Source organism: Equus przewalskii, unplaced genomic scaffold (genome assembly GCF_037783145.1).
Source record: "Equus przewalskii isolate Varuska unplaced genomic scaffold, EquPr2 ChrUn-12, whole genome shotgun sequence".
NCBI lineage: Eukaryota > Metazoa > Chordata > Mammalia > Perissodactyla > Equidae > Equus > Equus przewalskii.
The window spans coordinates 1,617,534-1,639,701 of NW_027228749.1; positions in this window are offsets into that span (position 1 = coordinate 1,617,534).

Consider the following 22,168-nt stretch of genomic DNA (forward strand, 5'->3'; position numbering starts at 1 on the left):
GTATCAGCTATGCAGATTTATGTAAAAATACTGATGCCCAGTCTACTACCTCCACCCCAATTAAGTGAAAATCTCTCATGTGGAGTCGTGGCATCTGTATTTTTTTAAGCTTCCCAGATGATTTTAATACACATCTAGGGATGATGGCCACTCTCCTGGACCCTCCCTACTTATTCTTTGTCAGATATATATTACATTATATATGAAAACATTATATACTTCATTCTGACAGCAAATCACTGTCCTCCGATGGCTTTGTTCAGAGCCACGATTGTAATACAATTTTTGTTTTCTATCCCTTTATTTCACGGGATTTCAACATAGCTGGCCTCTGGGCTTTTCCTAAAACAAAACAACCAGGCCCCCCCTATAAAGGCTGCACTAAAGATTCGCCTAAGTTAAATTTCCTGAAAGGAGAGAAGAGAATGACACTGTGGGAGTGACTTGAGGGTGAGAAAAATAGAGTTGATGAGCAGTGGAGATGTAAAGTAGGACAAGGAAAGAAGACAGTGATAGTATAAATGGGCCAAAACAGCTAATAGCAGGTCAAGAGACTGCAGACAAGAGGTAGAGTGGTGGATGTGATGTGGACTCAGCCTCTGGCAGAAAGGTCACATCATGTACCCTGGTCACTGAAACAACAAAATGGCACCAGAATTCTATCAAAGCCCAAGCTTGCACTGGTGTGTGCTTTCTAAAGCATTTCTTTCTGGTCCTCTTGGCTTGGAGTCTTTTGTTGTGTCCCTTCCAAACCCCCCTCCTCCCCTGCAGTTACCCATGACACACTGGTTCAGGGACATGGTGAGACTCTCGCCGTCCATACCTCCCTGGCCTATGTGGACACTCTTCATCCATCAGCTCATATGTGGGTCTGGAGTACCACCTCCCTTTCCCTAACCCATTCCCTGGCTCCAGAGCACTTACACTGGCTGAAGATGAACTTCTTTATGCTCTCCCACTAACTAGAATACTTCAGGTACTCACTTGTGTTCTGAAGGAGACTCCTGTCTTGAGAGTTTTCTCTTTTCATTGACTTCCTAGGGAGGAGGGAAGGTTCTTTGTCAGAGGTGAGAAGACCCAAGGTCCATATGCTGTATGATATTTTAAAACCAAAAGTAGGCTTTCACAGAAATCTCAACTACTCCTGAACTAATTTCCCTTCACTACAGCTTCCAAAGCCCTCCTGTGAGTGATAGCTTATGATGAGAATGTCAGGTAAGAATATTAAGCACCCGCAAGAGTCATGAAGATTACCACAGGCCTGTAGACCTGGATCTTAAGGGGTAAAGTCTTAACTCTAGGCCAACTGATCCTCAAAACTATGGCCTACAGTCCTAACTTAGTTCTTGTTTTCAGGGATCTTTATTATCGATTACAATAGTTCTGAGTCACAATGACAAGTTAGGTGTTGGGATTGGGTAGTGGGATGGGTATTGCATTCAACAGGATCTCAGAAAATATTTCTGGGGAACAGGGGACAGGCTCAAGATATTTTGAATTTTGGGGATCTTTTGTTGTATCCACAAATGGAAACATTCATGCCAACCTAAAGATGGTGTTTCTTTTTCTTCCCCAATTAGCAGAGCTAGTTCCTACAGGTTGTCTGCGAGAGTGACCTAGAGCTAGGATTAATGTGGGGAGAGGGTAAAGGAATTTGTCGATGCAGGTATCTACCAGATCAAGAGCCAGTCTGAACTCAGAATGACTTCTGAGGGTGGCATCTTATTTTTAGATGTAACAGAGAACTGTGGCAGCAACCAGTACTAGATAACTAAAAATTCAGGAGAGAAGGCAGAACTGTCCAAGGTGGACTGAGATCACAAGCCATCATATTCCCTGTAGCCATTTGCTCATTCTGGGCATGGGAGGAGGATTGAGCTTTGCCTAGGAAGAGGGTATCTGATGGGGTAAAGTGAACCAACAAAGCTCTTAGGTGGTGATAAGAGGGATGAGTTGAAAACTTGAGGGGCTTCAGATGCACAGTTAGTTTTTCCCAAAGGACACTTACTGAGGTCCGGACTGCATGGGAAGCTTAAGAGCTAGCACAAAATCTTATAAAAAGCAGAGTGAAATCTCCCAAAGTCTCATGGTGCTGAGGTCATGAAGACTAAACTAGAGCAGGGGGCTTGACTGACACACATGATACCAAGACATTTGTCAAGTATTGGAGTGATGTGAGGTAGGACACAAAAGAACTATATTAAAAATTCCTGAAGGGCCAAATGGTTTCCAAACCCCTGCCTACCAAAACAAATCTCAAGAGTATTTATAGGAATACAAAAACATCCAGCATTCAACAAGGTAGACAGTCACAGGGTTTGACATCCAATCAAAAATTACGAGGAGGCTTCCATTTCTGGTCAAAATATCAGGGACTAGATTTACCCTCCCACCTAAAACAACTAATAATCCAGATAAAACGTATAAAACAATGGTTTTTAGACATTAAAAACCAAGCAATGAAGGACAGTGATCCTTGAAACATGGGGAACAAATGAGGTGAACTCTTTAATTGCCCAAGTTGACTACCTTGAGAATTTCCAGCCTGGTGAACTGCCTGAGTTGAAGACTGGGAGCTAAGAGTCTGCAAAGACCAACATTGCTAGCATGCACAGGGTAGACTACCAAGGAAGAGAGAGCTGCACAGAGAGGGTTTAATAATCTGTAAAGGGTTCCACTTGAGCATTCAGCAGAGTATTGACCAAGTCACGTGAGAAAAGAAACTTTTTTAAGTCTGGATAAAGAACCAGCAGAAAGGATAGAGGGAACAATGCCCCAACCTCACACAGGGCCAGGAATAGTGCCTGTTCCTGCTAGCCTGGTAAGCGTCATAATTCACAGAATACTGAGTACAGTACTTGAGAGTCTTGCATTAGTAGTGGGGAAATATCAGCTCAAGACTAAACGCTTCTGGTAGGCAGAATAATGGCCCTGCAAAGATGTCTATGTCCTAATTCCTAAAATCTATGAATATGTTAGGTTACATGCCAAAGGAGAACTAAGGTTGCCGGTGGAATTAAGCTTATTAATCAGCTGACCTTGAGATGGGCAGTTAACCTTGGGTTATTAAGGCAGACCCAATCTAATAAGTGTAAGAGGGAGGTCAGAATAATATGATGTGAAAAGAACTTGACTTGTTGTTGCTGGCTTTGAAGATGGAAAAAGAAGACCACAGCAAGGGAATATGGGTAGCCTATAGGAGCTAGAAGAGACAAGGAAATAGATTCTTCCATAGAGATTTCAGAAAGGAACACAGACATCTTTATTTTAGCCGAGTGAGACTCATTTTGGGCTTATAAACTACAGAACTGTAAAATAGTAAATTTGTGTTGTTTTAAGCCACTATGTTTGTTGTAATTTGTCACAGCAGCAATGAGAAACTAATACAACACTGCTATGGTCTCAGCTAACATCTTAAATGCAAGAGTCATAGGATTAAACCATTTCCAAGTAACTTAACTGCACCCCAGAACAATGCTCAAGTATATTTATAGGAAAAACAAAATATTCTGTAGCAAAAAAGACAAAATTCACAATGTCTGGCATCCCACAAAAAAATAGGCATTCAAAGAAACAGGAAGATCAAACCATAATGAGAAAAATCAATCAATCAATAGAAATTGACTCAGAGCTAACACAAAGGATAGAAATCGCAGACAATGGACATTGGAACAATTATTATACCTTTATTCCATATGTTCAAAAGTCTAGAGAAAAGACTGAATATGTTAAGTAAAGACAGGATATTAACAAAGACCCAAATTGAACTTTAGAGATGAAAACTACAAATCTTGAGAGGAAAAATACACTGTATGGGATAAGCATTAGATTAGACATTGCAAATGAAAGATTAAACTTGAAAACATAAAAATAGAAACTACACAAAATAAAAGAGTGAAAAGACACTTTTTAAAATGAACAACACATCAGTGAATTGTGGAAAAACTTTAAGTGGCATAATAATTGGAGTTCCCAAAAGAGATTGGAGGGGGGACAGAACAAATATTTGAAGAGTGGCAAAATTTTCCCAAATTTGATGAAAGCTATAAAGACGCAGATCCAAGTAGCTCAATGATCCAAGCACAAGAAACATGAAAGAAAACTAAACTAAGGCAAATCATAATTAAATCTCTCAAAGCGTGTTAAAGAGAAAATTGTAAAAGTAGTCTAATGGATATAAAGATTAATTATATACAAAGAAACAAGGATAAAGGTGACAGCAGATTTGTCATCAGAAACAATGCAAGCTAGAACACAGTAAAGAACAACTAAAACCTTGGACATTATATATAAAATAAACATAAGAAGATACAGAAAGATAGAAAAAGGCAGACTAGGGACCTCAGGACATAAGGAATGAGAAAGTGATGAGTTACCTGCTCTCTCCAGTCCATGGACCAGCAAAGGGGCAACCTAGCAAGACACAGAAGATATGTAGGGAACAGTAAGGAGGCACTTACCCCTCCCAGCTGGGGCTGAAGGATGTCAGTGGAGACCTGGTAGGGAGCTGGAACTCCCTTCCCTACCTGAATTAACAAGGACCCCCCTCTTGGGTGTCAGTGAGGCTGAGTGGGGAACCTGGACTTCTATCTCACTAACACCCTCATTTCCCCTGCTGGAGTTGTGTCAGAGGAAGCTAGTCAAAACGGTTTTAAATAAGATCCAGAGTCTCATGACATAATGCCCAAAATGTCCAGGTTTCAATCAAAAGTCTCTTATCATGCCAAGACCATGAAGAGTTCAACTCGAATGAAGAAAAAACGTATTACATGACAACAATAAATTGACACAGATGTTAGAATTATCTGACAAGGATTTTAAAGCAGCCATCATAAACATGCTTCAGTGAGCAATTACTAACACATTCAAAACAAATGAAGACAGGAATCTCATCAAAGAAATAGAAAATCTCAGCCAAGAATAGATATAAAGAAGAACTAAATGGAAATTTTAGAACTGAAAAATACAATAACCAAAATAAAATCTCAACGGATTGACTAGACAGCAGAATGGAGGAAACAGAGGAAGGAACCAGTGAAATGGCAGATAGAACAATAGAATTTACCCAGTATGAACAAGAGAGGGAAAGCAGACTAAAAGGAAATAAACAGTGCCTCAGAGAACTGTAGGTCCATAACAAAAGATCTAACATGCCTGTCATTGGAGTCCCAGGAGAGAAGGAAGAGTGAGAGGCCCCCAGTTGTGCTAAAGCCTAGTCTGCCTTCACAGTGCTTTAGAAGGTGAGTATGTGTGTATAAATGTATGATATGTATTTATATATGTGGCTATAGCGGCATGTTGAAGGCCGACATAACTGGTGGACAGTGTCCGTGAGAGGAAATGAAACTCTTTTTGGAGGCTATTAAAGTAAAATGTGTATAAATAAATAAAAAGATTTTCTTCACCTGCTTTGTTTCTCATTTCTGCGCCAGACTCCAGGCCGAGCGTGTAAAACAGGAAAGACAACCATTGTGAAGAAGCTCAGAGTCTAATGCTTGAAGTGTACATTTAAAAGACTAGCTTTGGCCTTCTTTGCCATTGTGGAAGGATCCCCAGTCTAAAACTCTAAGAGTGCTTCTTCAGTTTGCGTTGTCCTAGAATCAGCTGGAGATTATAGAAACTACCTGCTGGGCTCCAATCCCAAGAGATTTGGTGGATCTGGGGCCCTAGAATCCGCATTGTCTACATAAGCACCCCAGGTGATTCTGATGCAGGGGAGCTGCATTGTTTAAAACACATTGTTCTATGACATCGAACCAAAGTATGAGTAAATTTAGTTTAATTACAAACTTTAATTGAAATGTGTGTAAGGCATTCCATAAATGTTAACATAAAGATCTGAAAATATTCCTTGGGAAAAGTCCTTAGTTATGTCCTTTTGCCTTTCAGAATTAAAGCTATCTCTGCACATTAATATCCTAGAAGCAGTTAGAAAATTAAAACAACAATAAGGACAAAAATTCAATCACTACCACCAACAACAGTAACAAAAAGACCCATCAGCAGACTCGTGCCTGAGGTAGAGACCAGCCCCACTTTCACAGCAGATGGAGTGACGTCAACATCTGCTCTTCCACTCGGTTCTTTCAGTATTTCCATGAGTGCCTGGCTGTCAACACGGAGGAACTCACTGGCGGAATGAGCAGAACAGATGAACAGTGAGCAGAACTCGTACCTATTACTTAAAGTGGCAAAATCTGAGGCCCTCTTGCCCTGTGGTTATTCAAGCAGCCCAGCGATTCTCCCTTCACCCCTGTGCCACCCGGGCTGGCAGGCATTGAAGAATATCATCCATAATCAATGGAGAACTCAAATATTGTTCCAAAAATTCATTTTATGTGCATAACTGTTATGAAAGTAACAACCTATGACATCATATAAATCTCAGATCTGGTCAGGATCTAGTCACAATTGACTTTTGAGGAAAAGCCTTAAAAGCCATTCTTGTATTTCACCCTTTGTGAAATGTCAAGAACTAGCTCCATGCCTTAATAAAAATAACTGCAAGAAAACATATCTTGGAGAGGAGGATTCTCCACTATTTAACTTTTTGTAAGTTATATTCTTTCCTTCTATGTGACAGAAACAGAGCCCATTCTTACAAATAACAAAAATCAGTCTGTGTGGCCACTAATGTCTTCCAATTTGCCATAATTCAAATAAGAACCATGTTAAGCCCTGTACAGAGAATAGGGTGAGAGTCCTAAAGAAAAGAATGGAAAGGAAGAAAGATGGCAGGTACCTAATGTAACACTTAAAACATGTGAAAAAACTCTCCTGACCTGTCCACCTAAGACAGACAGACAACCTGCAGAATTCATGCAGGGTTTACTATATCCTTCCGATCTTATTCCTGCTAAAGCAAATGAGCTGGACACTCACACTGGTTTTCTATTGCTGTCATAACAAGTCACCATCAAATAGCGGCTTTAAAGAACACAAATTTGTCGTCTTCCATTTCTGTAGGTTAGGAGTCTGACAGGGATCTCACTGGACGAAAACCAAGGTGTCAACAGGGACACCTTCTCTTCTGGAGGCTCTAGGGGATGATCAGCTGTTTCTTTGCCTTTTCCAGCTTTTAGAGGCCACCCACATTCCTTGGCTTCTGGCCCCTCCCACCATCTTGCAAACTAGCAGCAGCAGGTAGAGTCCTTCTCACATCGCATCATTCTGACCTCCTTTCTGCCTCTTCCATTTAAGACCCCATGTAATTCCATGGGGCCCACCTGGACAATCCAGGATGCTCTCCCCATCTCAAGGGCCTTAATGTAATCACATCTGTGAAGTCCGCTGTGCTATGTATGTAACATATTCACAGTTCTGGGGATTCGAACGGGGACATCTTAGGAGGGGGGCATTATTCTGCCTATCGCAACACTGTTAACTCAGGCGCCAACTAATATTGGAACTAAAAAAGTATCTTTTCTAATTTCAATATTTTAGTAAAATTAAGACACTACCTCAAAGAGCAATCTGGAACACCAGATCAAGACGAAGCCACATTAGAACCCTAGAAGTGCTCCATGGATGACCAGGAGTAGTTTTGTTTTCTTTCCAGATATGGTTTTGTTTCCAGGGAGTACAGAGGGTTCTGATGTCTCACCCGGCTTCCCCTGCTCTTTCTTTCCTCCTCTATGATGTGCACACCAAAACCCCAAACTCACAAACAGTATCTGGCACTGTCTGTGCTGCTTAGCAAGTAAAGTACACAAACATTTTCTACCAAGAAGAGGAGAAAGATCTGTGAGTGGAGCCCTTTCCAGGGTCTCTTTTGGAGCAGCACAGTGAGGTTCCCTGGAGAGGGTCTGGGAATCTTTGACCCTCCCTCAGTGCCTGGATTGCAGCCCATAGATTTGGCAAAGCTGCTGTCTCTCCCTTTTCCCCCAGGCAACAGAAGTCAGCCTGGGCCCAGAGGGACACAGAAGACACCCCACAGAAGCTCAGAGAAAGCCAGCACTGTCCATCTCTGTAGTCCCAGTCATCCTTCCTTTGGAGGAGCTTTAGGAGAATAGAAATGGTCAAGGCTGACATGCTTCCAAAGAGACATGACCACTCGCAAAGGATCGGTTTTCAGCACAGACATCCCAGGAATATCCACTCAGTTCCTGGGCCAGGGGCCTGGGGCTTCTGCACTCCCTGAAATGGTCAAGCAAAAGCTGTCCTTGGAAGTGGTACAGGGCTTTTTAAATACAAGCTTAAGGGTTTTCTTAATTCCTAGTTTTACCCTGACTGCAGCTGTTTTCTGTATTCTGTAAATTCTCTATTCAGAATCTAGAATGACTGTTTCCAACTTTGATTTTAAAATAGGGCAGCCACAACCAATACAGAGTAATAGAAACTGCATCTACTCCTGCTGGAAACAACTAGAAACAAAACAAGACAACAACAAGAAAACTCAGACAAAATACACAAAATGAAGATTTTCAAAATACTGGACATCAGGCGCATAGTGTAGTGATCCTTGAGAGATGAGAAACAAACAGGTGACAATTGCTCCAACTTCCTGCCTTTGAGAGAGTTCCTTAGCAAGGCACACGGAGGGGCAACTGAAGAGGAGCCCAGGGGACCTCTTTGAATTGAGGACAGTGAGCTGGGCATCCAGCGAGGCCAAGGTAGCAGGACAGAGTACCAGGGAGGTGAGAGCTGTGGAAAGTAAATGAGGGAGAACTGCAGGGGGCCCCTCCAGCATGCAGCCAGCAATGATCAGCATCCTTGTGAGGAAACTACCCAAGGTCAGGGGGGTCATTTGAAAGGAGTAGAGGGAACAGTGCCTGGCACTCACACAGGGCTGGGAAGAGCGCCGCCTACCAACAGACAGACTGAAAAAACCCCTCATAAATCATGGGGTAGGGGGTGGAAGGTGTGGCCTCAGTAGCAGGAACTAAAGAGTCTAGACTAAGCACTGCTCTGCACCACTTCACAAATCATAAAAGCAAGACCTCAAATGATTACAGCTTCCAAGTAATTTAAATGCATCCTTGAACCCAGCTCAAAATGTACAGGAATACAAAAATACCCAGAAACCAACAAGGTAAGATTCACAATGTCTGGCATTCCATCAAGGATTTCGAAGTATGCAGAGGCAGGGGAAATGACCCATACTGAGGAGACAAATCAGTCACTTGAAAGTGACCCTGAGCTGACATTAGACGTAAGAATCACCAGCAAGGACATTAAGACATTTATTATAACTGTATTCTGTAAGCTCAAAAAGTTAAGTAGATAAACGGAAAATATGAAAAAGACCCCATCTAACCTTAAGAAATGAAAACTACAAAGTCTTCAGAATTTCAGTCAGGAAATGTACTCCCAGGGATTAACAGTTTTAGAAAATGCAGAAGAAAGAAATGATCGGAATTGTATTGAATCTGCAGATCGCTTTGGGTGACGCTGCCATCTTAACTGCGTTAATCTTCCAGTCCATAAGCTGAGGGTTCTTTAGGTCTTCACGAAGCTCTGGCAGCAGTGTTTTGTAGTTTTCAGTGTACACGCCTTTCACATCCTTGAATAAATTTATTCCAAGATATTTTATTCTTTTGGGTGCTATTGTAGATGGAATTGTTTTCTTAATTTCCTTTTCAGATTGTTCATTGCTAGTGTATAGAAACACAACTGATTTTTGTCTGTCTTGTACCCTGCAACTTTACAAAATATTAGTTGATTGACTCCGGTAGGTTTTTTTTGGTGTAGATTGTTTGGGATTTTTCTATATATAGGAGCAAGTAACCTGCTAATAGTTTTATTTCTTCCTCTCAAAACTATCTTTGCTCACCTTCAGTTTTAAAAGCTATTTTGGCCAGGTATAGAATTCTCTATCCAGCCTTGGGCTACCCCTGGACTTTGCGGGTCAGAGATGAGCGGTGGCAGCCTGGAGGTTCAGTATTTTGGGTCACCTCAGCCCAGGTATCTTTGTTCAGCCGGTGCAGCCTAGGCCAAGGAAATGAAAATCAGCTGGAGCCCTGGTTCTTTGTAAACCCAGTTCCAACTGGCAGGACCACAGCGACCCCTCCAGGCCCCCGCAGGGCTGGCTCATGGCCCGGCAGCTCCCTATATAAGGCAGTAGGCCAGAAAAGGTCAGATCCCCCCACAAATCAGCCAAAATGCCCCCTAGGACTTAGGAGAAGGATAACGGGGCCACAAGCACTTTTCTCCAGGCGGGATCAGGAACCTCAGTGCCAGTGTAGGTCGGGGCGGCTGACCCCAGGCCTTGGGGGCCTCAGGCGGAGTCTCTGCCGCCTCTGAACGTGAGTCCTTCGAGGGTGCGCGCCACCTCGCCCACCTGCTCCGCCCACAAGATGCAGGTGAGGCCGCACAGTTCAAAAGGTGGACCCAAACAGCGTTGCAGGCTGTGGTCAGGCGAGGGGAGTCCACTCTCTGCTATGATTCGAATTCGTATCAAGCTGCCACCGTCTCAACGCGGCAGCAATCACACCATGAGCCCTGCATGCCACCCCATGACCTTAGGTGCTGTGATGGGGTCTAAGCATTTGCGCTAAGGAGATGGCTAGAGGGGAACCAATCCCACCCTCTCCCCCATCCCCCACTCCAGGCCACCTCTCCCCCTCCTCCCACCCCTTTATCAGGCTGCCCCGACTTTCACCCGCTTTCCTCTCCCCCTCAGTGTCCCCTGAGACTGAGACCACTGCGTGATCCTGGCTGGGGCGCTCAGTGACTTTCCAGGTGGTGCCCTCTAGACGTTTCTAGAACTTTTACCTGGTTCTAAACCAGCTGCTAGAATAAAGATTTTTAAGAACAGCCGATTTGGAAAACCTCTCCCATCCTCCCATCCAGGGATGCTCTAGGACTAAAACTGAAGAGTTGATGGTTGAATTCTTGCTCCCTCCCCAAGGCCAGGCCCTCCTGCAGGCAAGGGGCTGCATCGTGTGCACACCGCGGGTCCTGCCCCTTGGAGCCCCACTCTGGAGCCCAGGGCGGTGCGGTGGGGACACCGATGTTCGTGTCCTTCCCCCACGCGTCTGCCCGGGTCTTGGGGGACTCGCGGTGAGTGCGACGGGTGAAGCCAACCAAGAATGGGAAATAGATGAGCTCAGCCCAAAAAGCTGCGGTCCTCACCCGTAGAGAGGCGGCTTTTTAGGCGGTGAGGAGCCGGCGACGACGGTCGTGGGCCCGGCCTTCGGGCATCGGAGTCCCCAGCTCACTTGGGCTCGGTGTCAAGGCTGGGACGTGTCCAAAGACGAGACTCAAAGTCTCCGCGCGGGCGGGGTCGGACAGGCTAGAGGCATTGGAATCCTTTAGCGGGCGTGGGAGGGGACAGGAAGTGCGTTCTCATTCCTTGACAGTAGCACACGAACTCACGCAAGCTTGTCTCTGTGGCGCAATTGGCTCGGGCCTTCAGCTGTTGACTGAAAGGCTGGTGGTTCTGAGCCCACTCAGGGACAAAGCCTACCTTGTAATGGATCAAGGTCTCTACAGCTGCTTTTCTGTGTCCTGCAGCTCTTAGTTCCTCCCACGTCCTTCTCTTTAAGGTGCCCCAGAATGTCCATTGAGATTCTCCCAGCATCCTTGGTGCCTTGGTCTCCTTGGGACACCTGGATGGCTAACCTCACTTAGGTCTTCCACCTTCTGGATTCCAGGACAACTGCCAGGACCAGAGCCTGAAGGCACAGGGAGGACTCCCTTAAACTGCGACATCAGAAATCAGGCTCTAAGTCACCACCAGCTCTGACTCCAGGTTGTTACACCTCAATGCCCAGTATTCACCACAGGATCTCAGGATGCCTGACCCTTGATTTGGGACTGTCGCCGCCTCCTTTTTTTTTTTTTTAGATTGAATTCATATGCAGAACAATTCACCCAATGTAAATGTACACCTCAGTGATGCAGAGTTGTTCAACCAGTACCATGATCCAGTTTGGGAACATTTCCTTCACCTTCTCAAACTCCCTCCAGCCTCTCTGCAATCTCCGCTCCCTCCTCTAGCCCCAAGCAATTTGAACCAGCTTTCTGTCTCTATCGTATTCTGGATATTTCATATAAATCGAATAAGACAACTGTAGCATTTCATGACTGGCTTCTTTCACTTAGTTCTTAATGTTTTTGAGGTTCATCCGTGCTTCAGCTTCTATCAGATTTCTTTGCCTTATATTGCTGAATTGAATTCCATTGTATAGATATACCACATTGTGTTTATCCGTTCACCAGTTGATGGGTATTTGAGTTTCCAGGTTTCTTTGCTGTTATGAATAATGCTGCTATGAACACTTCCAAACAAGTCTTGTGTGGACCTATGTTTTTATTTCTCTCAGATGGATTTCTAGGTGTGGAATTGCTGGGTCATATGTAAGCTTATGTTTAACTTTTAAGAAACTGTCACAGTGGTTTCCAAAGTGGCTGTATCATTTTACATTCCCCCCAGAAACATGTGAGGGTCCAGTTTCTCCACCTTCTCAGCAGCACTTGGTACTGACTTTAGAACATAATCACACTAGTTGGTATAAGGTGCTATCTTGTTTTAAGGTGCATTTCTTTAATGACTAGTGACATTGAGCACCTTTTCATATGCTTATGAACCATTCATCTTCTTTGGTAAAACGTCTATACAAAAAATTGTGTTGCTTCTTTTTATTGAGTTGAAAGAGTTCTTTAACTATTGTGAATACAATTCCTTCAATGGATATTTGATCTGCAAATATTTTCCCCAGTCTGTGGCTTGTCTTTTCATTTTCTTAATGGTGTCTTTTGATGAAAACTGTTCTTAATTTTAATGAAATACGATCTATTAATTTTTTTCTTTTATGTAGTGTGCTTTTGCTGTAGCGTCTTAGAACTCTCTGCTTAACCCAAATTCACAATGATTTTCGCCTATGTATTCCTCTTGAAGCTTTACTGTAACATACACTTAAGTCTGTGTTCCACTTTGAGTTAATTGCCGTGTATGGTGTGATTTCAAACAAAGAACCTTGAGGGAGCCCTGTCCTGGTAGCTGCAGGAGAACTTGGAGGTAAATTAGGTTTATGAGTTAACCTCTCCCAGGCCAGGAGACTGAGATTTCATACTCCTGCACCTGATAGTCACTGGTAAGTGCCTTGGGGGAGGGGAGAAATAGGGGGTGGTTGTCATACACTCCCTGTGCTTCTCATTCTCTGGGATGGGGCACAAAGCAGGTCAAGTAGCCCAAGGGCAGCCCTACTCAGAGGAGTCCTTAGAAGCAAAAACACACCAACAGCAGGGGAGGATGACACAGCAAGGATAAAAGGGATCCCAGGTGATCTGGGCTGTGCTCCTCGAGGGTCTCCTACTGGGTGGATGGAAGGGAGGCCTGGCACACACAGGAACTCAGTAAACATGTGCCTGGAAGCGTTGGAGCAGATTGAAAGCAGTTCACAGATCTGTAAACATTTTTTGCCAACATGAAAGCAGTGTGTGTGTGTGTGTGTGTGTGTGTGTGTGTGTGTGTGTTCTGCCTTGGCTATCATCAGGTGTCCGGATCAGGAATCTGGAGTTACTCCCCCTAAGGAAAGGATAGGGGAACTACCTTGGGTCCTGCCAGATCAAGAGCCATTCTGAACTCAGAGAGAATCCTAAGTGTTGGCTGACATTTCCCAGTCTCAACACAGAGCCCCTACACCTTTAAGATTTGTTGGGTTTCCTGTGTGTGGTCAAAGGTGCACTAGCAGACAAAAGTTGACACACTGAGTACAGAACTAGTCAAGGAAACATAATATTACTTGGATATAGCACATTACTTATCACCTTCACTGCAGTGGGCTCACTGAAAATTGAAATACCTGGTATTCAAATCAGATTATGTGGAAAAATGGAAAGTTTGGGTTAACGGTTTAAATTATTGTATCCTCAGATTGAATTGATGACGGTTAAAGTGGGGACTCCCTTGAAAAGTTCTCTAGCTTCTGCAGGTGGACATGCAGGGCTAAAGGAGAATACAATGACAACTCAGTATATAAATTAGATAACTCAATAGCTTTCATACTTCACATAGTTTTTCTTTCATTTTGTCTGATCCCATGGTCTCATGCCTGTCTAAATATACTTGTACCAAAGAAGTTGATATCAATACAAAATATACAAATTCCATACCATTAAATTTGGCAGTGCATATTCCTAAGGGTACATTGGGCTGGTTTATAACTGCATGTAGCCAAGTTATGGCTCACTTTGAATGCAGCCACATTATAGCCATGTGTGGGCTTCTCCTTGGCCCCACTTCTAGGTTAAGCAGTACATCTGAACTGCCTCCATGACTGGGGGAAGGATCTAGGTCAAACAGGTCATAAGTGGAAATGGAGAAGAAGATAGCAAAAAGAAGGCATGCTCATAAGTGGGTTATGATTCCACAGAGGATTGGGATCATGCTATTTCTAAGAATGATAAGCTTAGCAGTCCTCTGAAATCTGCCACTGACTAATGAGGAATGCTGAGAGAAACCATTGTGCCTTTTCTCAGAGAAAGAAAATTGAATTCCTGCTGATTTACAAGCTGTGTCTAAAAGCTCCATCTAGACAATTTGGGAGAAAAGAAGAGAAACAGTGTTCCTTCCAGTTGCTATTATTTCCCTTCAGTGTGGGATGGCATGGAGAGAAAGTATTCCAGTCCATTTTCCTTGCAAACATCTAGTGAAGAAGCTCCTGGCATAGACTGACACTGGTTACTACTGGAAAATCCTTATCTATGGAATGCTCTTAGTAGGATGTATCTGGACTATGTACAGGTATTCAGGGAATCAAAACTGGAATCTGTGGACTTCTGTGGCCCATTTCCCTGGAACTGCCACATCTATTATGTAAGTATCAGCACAGGAGATGACCAAAGACAGGTCCATCTTGTGTAGGTGATGACCTCAGACATCACTTAGAGACCACATGTATTCAGTCTGGGCCAGAGCAGATCCTAACGTGGGAAGAAGTGTCTTGCAGGTACTGTGGGTGATCTCAGACTTCTTGTTGCTTTGCTTGTGCCTCACAATTAATTTTATCTCTGAAAATGTAAAACTTGATACTGTGTAAGATTTATGATTTTCATGGGTTTGATTTGGCAATCCAATCTTTCATATTATCTCCATTTCAGGCAGATGTGGTCTTATGCAATTCTCTGACCTTTCTTAAAATAGTCACTGGGCCAAAGTCAAGCCAGGATAATCATTGTACAGTGTGACTGGCAGATCACAGATTAAATATTCAGTAGCTTTTATGGTCAAATATGTTGCTAAAGTGTCTTCTGAAATCATTGTTCTTTTGCATTTGCCTATTTGCAAATCCAAAGCCCAAAGCTTTATTCCCTGCTACCTTGTGGTCATTGTCATCAACTTCAGTCTCTTACAGCCTATAAATTGAAGTTCTCTGTATCATCAGTGATCTTAAGAGGCAGAGACTTATGTATAGCTTGTTTAAGTTCATGAAGTGACTCTTGTTTCTCTGTAAACCAATGGTGTTGAGCAGCCCTCTTTGTTCTCAGTGTCATCTCAGATTTTTTCTAGAGAACAGGTATTTTTCTATTCATGGTAACATGTTTATACAGAACATAGACTACCTTAATTTAGCCCTTTGGAGAAAATGGATCCTACTTCACAATTCCTCAATCTATGGTATATGGTATTAAGGTTACTTTTAATAGTGCTTCAAATAAATCATTTCAATATGACTTTAGGCAAGTCACTTAACTTTTGTTAGACTTTGATGATCTCAGTTTAAGAAGCACCTGGACAGCTCTTTTTTTCTGTCACAGAATGTACTTTTGAGCTCTTTCACACGAAAATATCATCCCTCAGTCTGTATGGGGGATGTGAGGGAGGTGGGACCCCAACTTTGAAAAGTAATCTGCCCAGAAGAGTGATGTCAGCATCATGGTGGAGTGCGTTGTTCCCTTTGTCTCTCTCGTCTATGTTACAATCAGTGGGGCATCCATTGACCAACAGGGGGTTCTCTACACAGCACAAAGAGATCCAGGCATCTATACAGCTGAAGGTGGGTGGACTGGACCCCTGGGAGGTAGTGGAACTAGGGCAGCAGCCCACCCCCCTCTCCCATAGCAGCTATCAAGGGCACAGATCTCCACACTGGCCTGCACACCAGCCAGAACAAAGGTGGGGTGTGCTCGAGCGGCCCAGCAGGAGCAGAGAGTGTGGATTGGATCGCTTCCTGCCCATCTCCTAAGGGCCTTAGGCTGTGCATCCACAAGCAGCCCCACAGGAGTAGAGGGTGGGGATCAGACCACTCCGTGCCTGTCTCCTCAAGGACTTAGCCTGCATGCCCCTGAGTAGTCCCGGCAGGGGTGGAGAGGGTGGATCAGATTGCTCCCTGCCTGTTTACCAGCACATCCAGTGTGTATGCCCTCTCCCCCTACTGAGGCAGTATCCAGGTTCTCCAACAGTAGGGATAGTAAACAAAACTCAAGATTTACTTGGCTGGCGTGGGGCACTATAACCTGGTTTTACAAAGAAAAAATAGGTTAGCACTAGAGACTAGAGGCTGCACAGCAAGCAACAATAAAAACCTTGACCTGCTTAGCTCCTGCTCCCCTCTAGTGGTGGCAAGTGGAACCTGGACCAGAGGCTTCAGGAACCACAGCAGAACAGGTGACCCAGGCACCAGTGGTGGTATCCCTAATAGCAGCTCCACCAGTAGTGAGGGCTGCACACAATTCTCCAGATCCCTGGGCCCCTGGCAGCAACAGTGACACCTATGAACAAAGCACCCCTGGCTGCAGTACAACCAGCACCACCAGACAACCCAGGAAGAGCTGCAAGGTGGTGCAAATGGCAACAACATCTGAGCCCATGGAGATCCAGTGGAGGAACAAGAGACCCAGGAGACCCCAGAAGCAGTAGAAGTTTTGCAGCCTGGTGACCCTGATGGAAACACTTGAGACTAAAATGAATGCACCAGCAACCTCAGAGTTACAAGCAGCACAAGAAGGGCACTGACAATGACCCTGGCAGAGGCAGTAGAGAGAGGAATGTGTAGGCTCTCAAATACAACCAGAAGCAGCAAAGTAATCAAAGTTGTACCCAAGCAAGAAAGGTGGTTACTACCACAAATGTGCCAGCAGAAGACCAATTCATCAAACTCCATGAAGAGCTACAGTAACATAGCAGGACAGAGGAGAAGGACAGCTCTCCAGAAACCAAACTTTAAGTCACAGAAGATTGCAATCTGACAGAAATTCAAAATAGCTGTCATAAAGAAACTTAATGAGTTACAGAAAAGCAAGAAAGACAGTTAAAAGAGCGCAGGAATAAAATTAATGAACAGAAGGACTACTTGACCAAGAAGATTGAAACTCCGAAAAAAAAACCAAACAGAAATTCTGGAGATGAAGAACACAATAAGTGGGATGAAAACTAATGGAGAAAGCATTAAAAATAAGCTGACATTGTGGAGAACAGAATTAGTGAGCTTGAGGATAGAAACCCAGAAGTGAATCAGTGGAGGAGGAAAGGGAACTAAGATTTTTAAAAGATGAATAAATCCTTTGAGAAATATCCAACTCAATTAGGAAAAGCAACAAAAGATCAGAGGTATCCCAGAAGGAGAAGAGGGGGAGAAAGCAGCAGGGAGCTTATTCAAAGAAATAACAGCTGAGAACTTCCTAAACCTGGGGAAAGAACAGGACATCTAAGTATTTGAAGATAACAGAACTCCTAATTGTCTTAATGAAAAAGACCTTCTCCAAGGCATATAATATCAAAACTGTCAGAAGCCAATGACAAAGAAAAAATATTAAGGGCAAGAACACAGAAGAAAATAACTTACAAAGGAACCCCTATCAGGCGTTCAGGAGATTTCTCAGCAGAAACCCTGCAGGTAAGAGAGAGTGGAATGATAGATTCAAACTACTAAAAGACAAAAACTATCAGGCAACAATACTCTATCTAATGAAATTATCCTTCAGATATGATGGAGAAAGAAAACACTTCCCAAACAAAAGCTGAGGGAGTTCATTGCCACTAGACCTGTCTTACAAAAAACATTGAAAGAGCCCTCCTATCTGAAACTAAAAAGCAAAACTCCACAAAATCTTGAGCAAGGAGATAAATAGACAGAATCAGAAAATTGAAGCTCTATTTTAGAATAGGTTAGTAAACAATTATAACATAAAAGATAAAGGGAAAGCATAAAAAACAACTAGAACTAATCCACTTAACTCACAAACTCACAACCCCAAAAAGAAGAATCTGTGACAATGAAACCTAAAAGAAGAGGAAAGGGACAGGACCTGTATAGGCTAATGGAGATAAGAGGCTATCAGAAAGGAGAAAAATCTCAAATAAACAATCTTAAACTAACCTAACAGAACTAGAAAAAGAAGAACCAACAAAGCCCAAAGTCAGCAGAAGGAGGGAGACAATTAAAATAGAAGGGATATAAATAAAACAGAGACTTAAAAAACAATAGAAAGGATCAATGAAAGTAGGAGCTGCTTCTTTGTGAGAGAAACAAAACCTACAAACCCTCAGTCAGACTCACTAAAAAAAAGAGAGAAGACTCAAATAAATAAAATCAGAAATGGAAGAGGAGAAATTATAATAGATACCACAGAAATACACAGAATTATAAGAGAATACTATGAAAGGGTATATGCCAACAAATTGGATAACCTATGAGAAATGGATAACTTCATAGAATCGTACAACCTCCCAAAACTGAGTCAAAAAGAAAGAGAGAATCTAAATAGACCAATCACAAGTAAAGAAATGGAAACAATAATCAAAAACCTCCCAAAAAACAAAAGTGCATGACCAGATGGCTTCTCTGGTAAATTCTACCAAACATTCAAAGAAGATTTAATACCTATCCTTCTTAAACTCTTCTGAAATACCGAAGAGGATGGGACACTTGCTAACTCATTCTACTCATTACCCCGAGACCAAAATCAGAAAAGAACAACACAAAAAGGAGAATTACAGGCCAATATTGCTGATAAGCATAGATGCAAAAATCCTCAACAAAATGTTAGCAAATCAATACATTCAAAGGATCATACACCATGATCAAGTGGGATTTATTCCAGGGATACGGGGATGGCTCAATATCCACAATTCAATCAATGTGATATACACCACATTAACAAGCTGAGGAATAAAAATCACGTGATCACCTCAATAGATGCAGAGAAAGCATCTGAGAAGATCCAACATAGATTTATGACAAGAACTTTCAATTAAATGGGTATGGAAGGAAAATACCTAAATGAAATAAAGCACACACATGACAAACCCACAGCCAATATCATACTTAACAGTGAAAAATGGAAAACCATTCTTCCAAGAACAGGAACAAGATAAGGGTGGCCACTCTTGCCACTCTTATTCAAAATAAAAATAGAAGTTTTAGCCAGGGCAATTAGGCAAGAAAAAGAAATAAAAGTAATCCATATTGGAAAGGAAGAAGTAAAACTCTCATTGTTTGTGGATGACATGATTCTATACAAAAGACCCCAAATAGCCAAAGCAACCCTGAGAAAAAAGAACAAAGCTGGAGGTATCACAATCCCTGACTTCAAATTTACTACAAAGCTATAGAAGTCAAAGCAGCATGGTACCGTCAGACAGCAGACACAGAGATCAATGGAACAGAATTGAAAGCCCAGAAATAAAACCACACATCTACAGACAGCTAATCTTCAACAAAGGAGCCAAGAACATACACTGGAAAAATGAAAGTCTCTTCAATAAATAGTGTTGGGAAAACTGGGCAGACACATGCAAAAGAATGAAAGTAGACCATGTCTTACACCATAGACAAAAATTAACACAAAATGGATTAAAGACTTGAATGTAAGACCTGAAACATAAAACTCCTAGAAGAAAATATAGGCAGTAAATTTTTTGGCATTGGTTTTAGCAGTATCTTTTTGAATACCATGTCTACTCAGGCAAGGCAAACAAAACAAAAAATAAAGAAATGGGACTACAGCAGACTAAAAAGTTTCTGCAAGGCAAACAAAACCATGAACAAAACAAAAAGACAACCCATCAACTGGGAGAAAATATTTGCAAATCATCTATCTGATAAGGGGGTAGTTTCCAAAATATATAAAGACCTCATACAACTCAACAACAAAAAAACCAAACAACCCAATGAAAAAATGGGCAGAGGATATGAACATTTTTTTTTTTTTTTTTTTTTTTTTTAAGAATTTATTTTTTTCCTTTTTTTTTTTTTTTTTTCTCCCCAAAGCCCCCGGGTACACAGTTGTATATTCTTCGTTGTGGGTCCTTCTAGTTGTGGCATGTGGGACGCTGCCTCAGCGTGGTTTGACGAGCAGTGCCATGTCCGCGCCCAGGATTCGAACCAACGAAACACTGGGCCGCCTGCAGCGGAGCGCGCGAACTTAACCACTCGGCCACGGGGCCAGCCCCGATATGAACATTTTTTGAAGAAGATATACTAACGGGTACATGAAAGGATGTTCAACATCACTAATTCTTAGGGAACAACAAATCAAAACTACCTTGAGATTTCACTTGACACCTATTAGAAAGGCTACAATTAACATGGCAAGAAATAAATGTTGGAAAGGATGTGGAGAAAAGAGAACTCTCACACTCTGCTGGTGGGAATGCAAACTGGTGCAGCCACTATGAGAACAGTATGGAGAGTCTCAAAAAATTAATAATAAAAATACCAAATGATCCAGCCCTCCCACTACTGAGTATTTATCCAAAGAATATAAAATCAACAATTCAAAGAGATTTATGCATCCGTATGTTCATTGCAGCATTATTCACAATAGCCAAGACATAGAAGCGACCCAAGTGCCCATGAATGAATGAATATAGAAAGAAGATGTGGTGTATCTATCTATATATATATACAATGAAATACTACTCAGACATAAATGAAGACAAAATCGTCCCATTTGCAACAACATGGATGGAACTTGAGGGTGTTACTCTAAGTGAAATAAGCCAGACAAAGACAAGCACTGTATGATTTCACTCACATGTGGAAGATAAAAACATGGATAAGGAGAACAGATTAGTGGTTACCAAAGAGGAAGAGGGTGAGGGGAGGGTGAAAGGGGTAAAGGAGTATGTATGTATGGTGATGGATAAAAACTAGACTATTGGTGGTGAACACGATGTAGTCTGTACAGAAACTGATATGTAATAACGTACACCTGAAATTTGCATGGTGTTATAAGCCAATATGATCTCAATTACAAAAAAAAGCAATCTGCCCCATCCTTCCTTCACTTAGTCATGAATGCTTAGTGGAACACTTGGAGGTCGTGCCCATTGTCACCCTTGTGAAACCACCAGCCTAGCCAATCCCAATAGAGTTACAGAGACACATATATCAGGGTGACGTCCCACATTTTAGGCTCACAAACCATGGATAGGATGCAGGTTAGAAGATGACTCTCATGCCACACCTCTCTTCCTGATCCCAGCTGCTGTGCTACTAAACATTATTGTACATACATGGCATATATCCTTCCTGCCCCTGGTCATAGCCTATATTTTCCCATCCATCAGAGAAACACAACCACAGGTCACTGGTATGTGCCAACACAGGCAGATCCAGCCATAGTTTTCCATAGAAACTGCCTTTGCATCTATTCCTCTTGAATATATTGCTTGTCCAAAGGCAAATACAATTAATATCATCAGATTTGTTACATGTATTCAAGGTGCTGTATGTGAAATTCTTAAATGCCTTTGATGACCAGGAAAGAGATCCCATGGAATTATAATGAAATTCATAAGTTACATATACAGAGTTTAATTTTTACAGAAACTAAGAACAAAACGAACTACACGTATCAACAAAGGATGAAGTAGGGAGACCGGGATGCCAACATTGACTTCCCTGGGTTATATGAAACCCGTTATGTTGCTGCGGAGGGAAACTGGGTCAACATTTTGATGCGAATGTTAAGAATAACACTAATCGGCCATTGGGATAAATATCCTTTTGCCAAATTCCCTAGTCATAAACTATTATTCTCAGATTGACTCCACACTCTCCAAAGGGAATGAAAGATTAGTAGAGACTAAAAGAAGAATATGTAAAATTTTACATTCTTTCTTTGAGGAAAAGACACAGGACAATTCAAACTGAAACAGATTGATGAATGACCTACATAGAACACTCAATAAAAGAAAGTCCCTGAGAAATACTGCACCCTTGACGTTTTTTCCTGCACATGCAAGAGTGAACAAGGAGAAATTTGGGGATTTGAGAAA